The sequence below is a fragment of the Electrophorus electricus genome, chromosome 12 (genome assembly GCF_041902795.1).
Source record: "Electrophorus electricus isolate QZ-2024a chromosome 12, ASM4190279v1, whole genome shotgun sequence".
Lineage (NCBI taxonomy): Eukaryota > Metazoa > Chordata > Actinopteri > Gymnotiformes > Gymnotidae > Electrophorus > Electrophorus electricus.
The window spans coordinates 8,305,773-8,316,651 of NC_137508.1; positions in this window are offsets into that span (position 1 = coordinate 8,305,773).

The window sequence follows — 10,879 nt, forward strand, 5'->3', positions numbered from 1 at the left end:
GAGCTAGGATGACCCACTCTTCCTCTCTTAGTAAATGTGCATGGCCTCTGCTAATCTAAACTATTTAGTCTAGTTGGGGATTCTTCTCAGCTGAAACACTGTAGTGGCGCAATAGCCGGGCTGGGTGGACTTGTGTCTTCTTAAGCAGGATAATGCATTAGGAGATGGCATCAATGCGTTCAGAATTTTTTTGAGTCCACAAGGGGTTGATCTTGCAGGATAACAATATAATATTACTACCAGAATTATGGAGCGCACATGAAAGTTTATTTATTAGTTTATTTTTTAAATGGCATGAGCTGCCCAGTATGTCGAATTTTCTTTCTCTTTTAAGGGTGTCGCATGGTAATGTACAAAGAGTGTCACTTAATCAGAAGAGACTGCAGACTCGTTTGACAGCAGTAGCAGGCAGGCCTGCAGGCTGTAAGAAAGGCCTGAGGTTTACCCAGGGCTCCAGCCCAGATCCCCTTTCACATACATGCCTCCGTTTGTTTTCATTCTCAGCAGCCGCCACCTCTCTGAGCTTAAAGCTTCTCTCAGGAACTGCTTTCTGAGGTGTGGATGCCTTAAAGCTTTAAGTAGCAGGATCTGTGTTAATGTACCTATAGACCCTTTTTGTCAGAATAAAAACTATTGCTTGCTTTACCAAATTAAAGTAGTTTGCGTGTGTGTGTGTGTGTGTGTGTGTGTGTGTGTGTGTGTGTGTGTGTGTGTGTGTGTGTGTGTGTGTGTGTGTGTGTGTGTGTGTGAGAGAGTCTATGCCTGTTCCTGTTTCCCAAATATAGTCAGCTGAGTGACCTTGAAGATACATTACTGTTTGCTTCCCCAGTCATTCTGAAACAAAGACCACAGAGATACTTGGAAGAGGATTTTCGTTGTTATACTAAGGAGTGCGCGTGTGCATGTGTGTCTGTCTGTGTGTGTATTTTGACTACTCTTGAATAGGAGAATACTCCCTCTTAGAGCTCCTAAAGTTTGTATATGCCATTTAATTTAGCAGACAATCCGATTGTCAAGAGCACTCACTAATAACAGCTATGCATCACAGTTTACAGTGTGGAGGCTGAAGGAGACTCCATAAATGCCTGCTCTACACATCACTGTCAATGAGGTCCTTGACTCATCCACTCCATGGGGCTACAGTAACTGTTAGGAATGCTTATGTTCTCCTGCTGAAGTTGATGTGTGTAGCTGTCATGGACTCAGCAAGGCTTTCGATCACGTCTTCCTGCCCTCTCTGAGAGCCAACTCAGCAGAGACTGCATGGCGCCCTGCTCAGTGTGTGTACATTAACAGCAGACGCTTAGCTCCCCACTCCAGGAGGAGGCCTGTACCGGACAGAGAGTACCGGTTCTGGATGCCCCGTGCTCCCTGCTGCTGGCCTGACGATTCCAATGGTCTGGCTGGTGGAGAAGAGATCCCAGAACTGCTTTGTCTAAATAAGCCATGACAGAGTGGGCTCCCTGCTGCATTAGGCGCCCGGACCCCACTTATCTGCATCCTCAGCCTCAACAAAAAATGGGCCAAAATGCAGCCTTACGTCTAATGGCAACACCAGGACTCCTTTCACGCCTGCCATCACTTTGCGAAATAGTGCGATAATCATTAAACATATTTGCAGCAGAGGTCCTGACATCTGAGAAAATACCACAAGAGAAATTAGCTTCAAGTGCAAACTGAACTGCCCTTGTTATACTCTCTTCTCTCCTCCCTTTTTATAGATATCTTGTAAAGTACTCTCTGTATGCACTGCAATCATCTGTGTTTGGACAGGCTGTGGGTTAAGCTAGGTTACAGAGTGCATTATGTTAAACCCTAATGCAAATCCCTACACCAACGACCAAACATTCCATCAAACTGAAAACCTAAAAGTCAGGAAACTAAATGCTCATCCCTAGACACACACACACACACACACACACACAAATTTGTCCCTGCATGTAATGTGCATACAAGTCAGTGTTTAGAAGTCTCCTGCCTGGAGCCAGAGTCCCCTGGTGGACGTGGAATAGCAGTGAGATCGCAGCAGCAGTCCACCAACACCAGCATGCACAGCTGTGTCCCAGCCTTGTGCTCCAGGTGCTGGCTCTGACTGCAGTCCAGCCCTGCGGTGGGTGCTGATAGTCACCCTATTTCCCCTGCCTCTGGCTTAGGACCAAACGACATGCACCACTTGCATCACTTAAGTGGCGAAACGTCTTTATCATAACAATAATACTTAGCCAAAAAAAAAAAAAAAAGTGAATGTGTAAGATGAAATTTGGCAGCTTCCTTATCAGCCAGCAGCATCAGTGTCCTACACATACAAGATTAAAGACTTGACAAAGTCTTTGTGTAGAGAAACCTGTAAATAACCAAGGTCCATTTGTAGAATATTTGATATATGAATGCCTTTGGGATAACATTAGACTGACCATGTACTGAAGGAAGCATGCAAGGGTTGGAGCTGGAAGCTCTGCTCTCCCTCTCCCTCACCAGACTGGACCCACACTTTCCATGCAGAGTGTGTGTGGATAGAGCAGCTGGGTGGATAAAGCAGCACCCGCCTGCCCAGGAAAAAGGGCTGTTTGGTTGCCTGTCACTGCCTGCTCTGTAGCAGGGATGGCCTTCCTGTATAACACTTGCTCTGTATAACACTGGCATGTGATGGAATGCTCTGCCCTTGACTTGACCATCAGAGGGGCTGGGCGGGGAGATTGTACTAGAGGGAGATGTACATTCAGCTCATCCTATGTAGCATACAGCTTTATATGTTTGAATGTTTACTTATAAAGTAGTGGTAGTTTAATTACAAATCAGATTGGATGTAACTTGGTTTATTGAGGTTTGATTCCATTTCCAATTCCAGTTTTACCCATTTTCACACTGAAGTACTGTAGATCCATTAATTTAATAATGTAGAATCCAGTAGCTCTGTTGGTATTGTTATTGCTCATATTATGCATTGACAGGTCTGTCATTAATTTATTACAAATTACTAAAATCTAATGTGCTGTCTGAATCAGAATATGGTGTTTAGCTAATATTTCTATGGATCGTAAATTGCATCCATTATTGACCACAAGAGCTATTTAGCCAGTAGAATGGCCAGCAATGAAATTGACTGGGACAGCCTATTCAATCATGCTTCTACCTCGAGCTCTGTTTGTAACTTTGTTTGACGATCATTGTGCACAGCCACTGAAGAAGAATCTATCTTCATATTTGAGGGGAACATCTCTCACGTGTTGCTTTGTAAACATCAGGGTATATATAATGTCAACTCAGTACACTTTGTTTAAAAATACTGTTATATGCTATAAAAGAAAAAAAAAGGTTCTAGTATTTTAGACAGATGCTTTAGTTAGTTTTAAGTTTTTTTTTTCTCATATAAACACAGAGGCAAAGTCTATTGTTTCTACTTTGTGATTTAACTATGTAATTTATCTCTTGTTATGACCTAATTTCTTAACTGTCTGGGCCTTAGGACCAATGATCATAACACACAATAATTTAAAAAAGATGTCCAGACAAGCAGTTTCATATGAAAATATTGTTCTGTCTTCAAGTAAGTGATAAACATAAATATACATATCAATTCTGTGACAAACATATGTATACTCTCATGTTTACTTGGCTATTAAGTAAATAAATTTGTCATCATATGATGAAAGATAGTGTCATGGTGTATATTTTGAATCACACTTGCTTGGTTTTAAAATTACCTTGAGATATGAGAGTGTGAGGCGCTGCTTGAATACCACACTGTGTAGTGGAGGCAGATGATTTAGTGTCAAAAAGAACAGAGGTCCACTAGGGAGAGTGCACTTGTCATCACTGTTAGCATGTTTGAGGAGGCTTTGGTAAGGTAGGATGGAGGACCTGCAGAATGGGGGTTGCTTATGGAATTTCTTCAAGCTGAAGTAGATGATGTTCACACGCAGACCAGTTCCTGTGGGACAGAACTGTAGAGGGATGAGACACAGCCGGTTTATTTGTGTGCCAAGATGTGGCACAAGACCATGGATGAGAACACAGCTCTTATATTAAATTACAGATAACAGATTACATAAATGTACAGGCTCAAAACACTGCAAGGTCTAGTAGTATATATATGATAGAACTTGTAGGGACAACTTTAAGTACTCCAAAATCACAAAAATTGTACAGCCTGGAGTTATTTCTTTAAAAGCATAACCTGGTATTCCTCTACTCATCAACTCTCATTAACTGTGTGTGTGTGTGTGTGTGTGTAATAGGATACCCCACACTTGTCATCAAATAAAAGAGACTCACGCAAGACTTGCTATGAAAAGACAACTTCCCCTAATAAATTCAGCTGTTTACAGAGCTGTGACATAGCTAATGGTTTCCAGTTTTGAAGCATTCTGATTAGTTTTGTGGAAGCAAATGAAGAAGGAAAGACTTGATAAGGCCCCTCTCCTTTTCTCTTTCCAGGCACATTTCTTTTCCTTAAAAGGTGCACAAATGCAAGATTATGGACGACAAACCAGGTTTGGAGCAAAAATCTTTGAAATGACTGAATGAAGAGCAATACAGCAGTGATTACTGGCACCACAGGAAAAAAAAAAAAGTCTTGTTTAAAATAAAGTTAAATCAGTTCTAACCTGCATGTCCAAACATCCTTTCCAAGCAGTGTTTCCAGTGTTACTGATGACCCAACAAGGTGCTAATAATGTGTTTGAATAAGTTCTAATTAGAAGCTATTAGAAAGAAGGTTTTCTTAACAGAGCCTATAAAACTAGGGTTCTCAAACAAAGAAGAAGAAAAAAAAACCTAAAGCGTTTCTACCTGAAGTCTTTATGAGAAGAAACATGCCATGGGTTGGAGTTATTCCTTCCACCTGAACCCCAGTAGAGTCTGATTAGCCTAACAAAGCATCTTACATTTACCTGTGAGATGTTGTTTTGTATATTATATATTCTCAGTGCATTACTTATTCTAATGAATTTGGTTAGCACTATCAAGAAAGGGTTCATCATGACACTACTATACCTAAAAACTGTCCTATGATACAGAACTGACGGCTGCTTGCTTTGGCCCACATTCCAAAACACAGACCTTTACATGTCACCCAAAATATTCTAGCAATGCATTCTGATATTTATTTTCTGAATTGAAACATGTCAGAACTATTTTTAATCAGTTTGTTTTATCGATAGCTTGGTAAAATTTACATTTATAAAATAAGGTAACACTGATCAATGTGAAAAATAAAGATATGAGGAAAAAGAAGAATCCCAAAACTTAATTATCTCTAAAAACAGATGAGCAGACTGGGTCTCCATGGAATTCGCCTGCCTTCTACTGCATAGCTATGCTGTTTTGTAGCAATAAGGATTTGCGCTAGTCCAGAGTGTAACTGCATAAGACTGAGACATGAAGAAACCAAGACTATGAAACTGAAAGTATGTAAAACAAATACCATGCCCTCCATTTGCCTCACTGTTGTTGGTATACTAAACAACTCTAACATATGAGAATACTAGTATTTATTTATGTTTGTTTTTCATGGCATTTAACTTAAAAAAAAAAAACAAGTTATATGGACTGAGGCAAAAAAGCATGGAAATATGTGTGACACCAATTCTTTTGATTGAGGTTCAACAGGGCAGAAACAGCATTCCATAGTCCCTCCATATCTGGTATGCACCTGTGCTGTACCCCTAGACAAGTTGAGACCTCACAAAATGAATCCTGTCCATTCCTTCTGAAGGGAAATGACCCAAAGAATCCCAGTATTCCTTAAAAGTATTTGACGGAAGAAAGATTTTATGACTGTTTATTTTTAAAAAAAGCTTTTGTCATAACAATAGTAGAATGCCTCAGTGTCTGTCTCTCTCTCTCTCTCTCTCTCTCTCTCTCTCTCTCTCTCTCTCTCTCTCTCTCTCTCTCTTTCTCTGTGTGTGTGTGTGTGTGTGTTTTGATTAATCCAGTAGACACACAGCATTCTTAAAGAGTTAGGTCTGCTTCGACATTGTAAGTCACCAGCTCTCTACAAATTAAAGACTGTGCTGTAGGATATAGTAATTATGCACAGGATATCAAATATCCAGTGTCAAATATTAGAATTTCACATAAGGAAGCTTACAATAATACAGGGACAATTATGGGACCAATTGCAATATTGCAAAAACCTTAGTAATTATATTTTTGCTCTTTGTATATGAGTAACACTTCTTTGTCACACCTTGTAAAACATTAGAAGAACCTATAATGCACACCATGTGCTTTATTGGTTTCAGGAGGTAGTATTCAAGCATATCATAGCTATTTCTAGGTAAAATATATTCCAGCACATAGTGTTTCTATGAAACAGATACAAAAACAAAATATTCAAATTCTTTTAAGGCAAACCTAGTTCAAAGCCAAGCAGTCTTTGTTCAATTCAATTGTCCATTGGCCTGGCTGTGCAGGCCTTGAAAACGTCTGTGATACCTGACTGACAAAGAAGCCTGCGTTCCACAAAATGCAAGGACATTTGCAAGAGACTCCATTCCAAGCAGAGGAGGAGAGTACTCAAGCCAAGTCTGAGTTGGTAAGAAGGCCTAAGAGCCTCTAAGTGGATGTCCTATCTGAGCAGTGATAGAAGATGTTGCTTACTGTCAGTGCTGCTCAATACACTCCTTGTCTTCCCTTATCGGTGGTAATTAAAACATTTAAATTCCTTTCACAGAGCACAGGGAGTGAGAGATAGGCCTGTTGGGAAGCATCTTGAGGAAATGTAACAGGTTGGAGGATATCACACTCCTCAGCAGGCCATCTATGGCCAATAGAGTGTAGAAATATTCACAGCACCATGCCAAGAAACACCATGTTCCCACACTCACAAACATATCCCACAGACAAAGAGAGAAAACACCTTGTTTTTCCTGAAATTCATCTCTAGTGATAAATGTAGATTACATTTAGTCTTTAGCTTTAGTGTATTATGTGGTTTCTAGGTTAAAGGGCATAGGAACAAAGCCATTGTTAAGTGAATAATGTACACACACCAGCCAATTTATTACAAACACCTACTTTGTATCTACATGCACTGGCAATGTTATGAGAAACTACATCTTCAATTGAGTAAAATGCATTAGTTTTACTCAATTGACCTGTAGACTCTGGTTCCAAATTATTTGTTTACTTTAACAGTGACCTATACAGTTTAAACCTTTACAGTTTATACACTTTAAAGTGAACTTCAATAACTTTAAAATGAATGTATAATCTAGTTTACTATACTTAGTAGTGCCTTATTCCATTTGTTACGGTTATTTTATAGGTGTATATGTAAGCATACAGGTCACTACTGTGCAGAAATTATTTGGGTGGTGGACTACTCTCCATACAGCAGTGTTTTAGTGGCATTATTGTCAGGGTTTGGCAACCAGGGGTTACTGGGTTTGTTTTTCTTTAAACATGTCAGTGTCACTGCCTGAGACTGGTACACCACGCAAAAACATCCAAACGTTGTCCTGTGGTTCTTTATTGAACACTGATGTAGGACTAACCCAAATTATACATGGCAACAGATGGACTACAGTCTCTAACTGCATTTTTAAGATGTTTCTAATAAAGGAGTGACAATAAATAAATGCTTTTTATGCTAATGCTGATTATCACTAGAATTAAGGCATCTAAGGCAATCTTTATATTTCTGACCAGATTTTTCTGACCTAAATGCTTAATGGCAAGAAGTTTCATTTAGGCAAATGTTAGTAACACACATCTCTAGGTTTACATGCTCTGGGTGAGCCAATTTATAAGAATGTGCTGGACTAACCTTGTCTATGACCCTCTCCAGTGCTTTGGGAAACATAAGCTAAATAGATATGTCTTTTAGTTGTATCCCATAGAATCTGCCACAGGGAATAGTAAATGCTGTTCATACACTAGCTAACCAAAAAGGGGAACACATTTCTCTTACCTTTATCCACAGAATTCCTTACTGGATTACAAAACTGGTGAACTGGGAACAGGAATTGAGGGGAACATTCATGATAACACCTTTATTTTGTGGCTATGTTATACAGACCTGAAATTCAACTCACATGCTAGTCTTTATACATTTAATTCTGTGGAAGCAGTCTGCAGTTAAGAAGCCTGGCTCTTCATAGAAAAAAAGTATTCGTGGATTATGGATTCATCATAACTGAGGGGAGTTAATCTCATGTGGTTTTACTGTAAATGTTTACATTCCAACATGCCATGATGTTATCAGCTAATAGTTTCTGGAGCAGGCCAAAGAGTGCTGTGGGTCGGATTATTGGCCAAGCTGGGGATGTAGAGGGGCCTAATGTGGTTGTGAAGACAGGGTCACAGGGAAGCTGTGCTCTCTCCAAACAAAGGTATTAACTACAACCCATTTCCTTCCTCTCTCCTGGCCTTTGTGGGCCCTGTGTGAATGTATTAATGTCTGCTGCCACAGTGCTCTAAGGCTCCTCCTTCGGTCTGTTTGCTGGAACCTGGAAGAAGGCTGACAGGCAGGATTCAGGACTAAGGATCCCAGCAGGCTGGAGAAGACCAATGCATTTCATAAACTTTTCTATCATCTACAGAGGGAGCTAATAGTTACGTTTAATTGTTACGTTTGTTGTTGTTTAAGTTCTATTGTGCACCCATTGTGCCAAGAAAATGTCTTTCAAAAATCCTAAAGTAGCACATCCCACAGATAATAAGGTCTTGGCTTTGGTCTTTTTAAATAAAAGAAGCCATGAGATAGATATGAGAAGATATGAGGGTAGTAAACAGCACTGACTGGACACATAGTTAACTGCACATTGTGTTTGATGCCACTGTCAATGACTAAGAACATCTCTGATATGTTGTTTTGTCATGCAGTCTACCCAAACAGAACCGAATGAGAGAATCCAACCTGTGGGTTGTATCTCTCAAGATGTTTCTTCAACTTATTTTACTTTCCTGTATTGTAACAGAAACATAAAATCTCTAGAGATTATGGTTAGAAGTGTATCTCATAATTGAAGGTATTTAAGGCTGGTTAATATGAACCAGCTAGGTTTTTCTTAAATTGGCAATCCTATGTGTGTTTGTCTGTGCTTGTGTGTGTGTACAGGTACTTGCTTACATGTTCATATGAATGCATTTATAACGTGTAATGGCTGTAAAGTAAGGGAAATGGCATCAAACTTGTTTACTCTGGTTTCCAAATAACCAAAATGCTGTTCTTCTGATTGATCTGAAATGTTTCTATATTATGCTGTTTTGCTCTGTCATAGTACTTCATCATGGTAAAATAACATAATCTCTAATATGGATTGTGGAAAATAAAAGAATATATACATTTTGAAATCAAACAGCAATGAAAATGTAAATGTAAAAATGGCAATGTGATACTGCTATAGGAAGAGTATGGGACTGTTAATTTACATCTGAAAACTGCAATAAAATAAGAAAAAAGCACTGGTAGGCTCTGTGCTGCCATGAAATGTAAGAATGTTAAGTCATTTTGATATTTAAGGCTACTTTTAAAATTATTTTTAATGCACCAAACATACCTCTCTGTCTTTAAAATAGTGTATTTCTGAGTTTATCTTGCAGTGCTTCCTCATATATAATCTGTGAATTTATTTCTGTGTAAAATATACACGTAATATTTGCATTTGGCAATAATAATAATAATAATAATTGTTATTATTACTATTATTATTATTATTATTATTATTAGTAGTAGTAGTAGTAGTAGTAGTAGTAGTAGTAGTAGCATCATTTTACTGTCTTTGTTTTAGTAATGGCAAGCCAATACAAGGTTGTCCATTTAAAACTTCACAATATGTAGCTCTGTGAGGAATCATATCTCAAATCCTTTATCTATATGCTTTGGCATGAAATTGTTATTGCCTCAAAATTGCCTGAAATGACTAACTGTGCCCATAATGTTGAATCTATTGTGCACATTTGTATTTGAGACAGTCATCTAGATATAATTTTACACTCTTAGAGGAACTCAGCTTTCACACAAATTTATGTATACATAATTCACTGTAAAATACCAGTCATTACCTGATTATATTTACAATGGCTCAAGTTCAAATGACTCAGATTTACCTTTAAAGGAATTAATTTATTACTAGTGTTGTTATTGTTTGAATATAATGTATGTAATTCTCACATTGAGTCTTATAGAACTTTCCAGTCCAGTATATCGCACATGTGAGCACTGAATTCAAGTTTGTGAGATAGTGGTTAGAGATTAGCACTGTTTTGATTTTATTGAGCTGCAGAGTGCCTTTACCTCATTCCTTTATGAGGGTGTTGTCTCTTCAACAACATATGATTAATGTCTGCTGTCCCTTACTCATCTTTGAGTGTGGAACATTAACATGGTCTATTGACAGTATCTGAATTATGCAGCTGTGTGCAAATGCTGCTTATTGTTTTATATGGGTAATGACAGATTGAATGACCTTTATTTACCTAAAAATATTTATTTCTATTTGTTTTTACTCTCAATTCTTCCTCATTTACTCTGTTTTTCCCATTTTTACATTTTATTTTGTCTAGTTAATGCTATGTTTATTAATCCTAAAAAATAAAACAAACTACTACCGTTTCCTTTTTGCATAGAAACCTATGCCACTTTAGTTCTAGGACTCTAGGACTTCTAGCATTTTTATTTCATGTCAACATTGAAAGTTTCCTACATAGAGCTCAGTTTGATTCATTGTAACCCTGCAACACTGTAAGGCTATTTATTATTATTTGTTGTACATTTAATTTAGAAAACAAAGTTTCAAAACTGGTACACCATATTACATTATTACTTCAAGTCCCCTTTTCAAGTGTTCATAGTCTTTGTGAAGGGTTTTGCTATGTATTGGAGTAAATGTATTAATTATAACTGATTTTATTAATGCAATAAATGTTACTA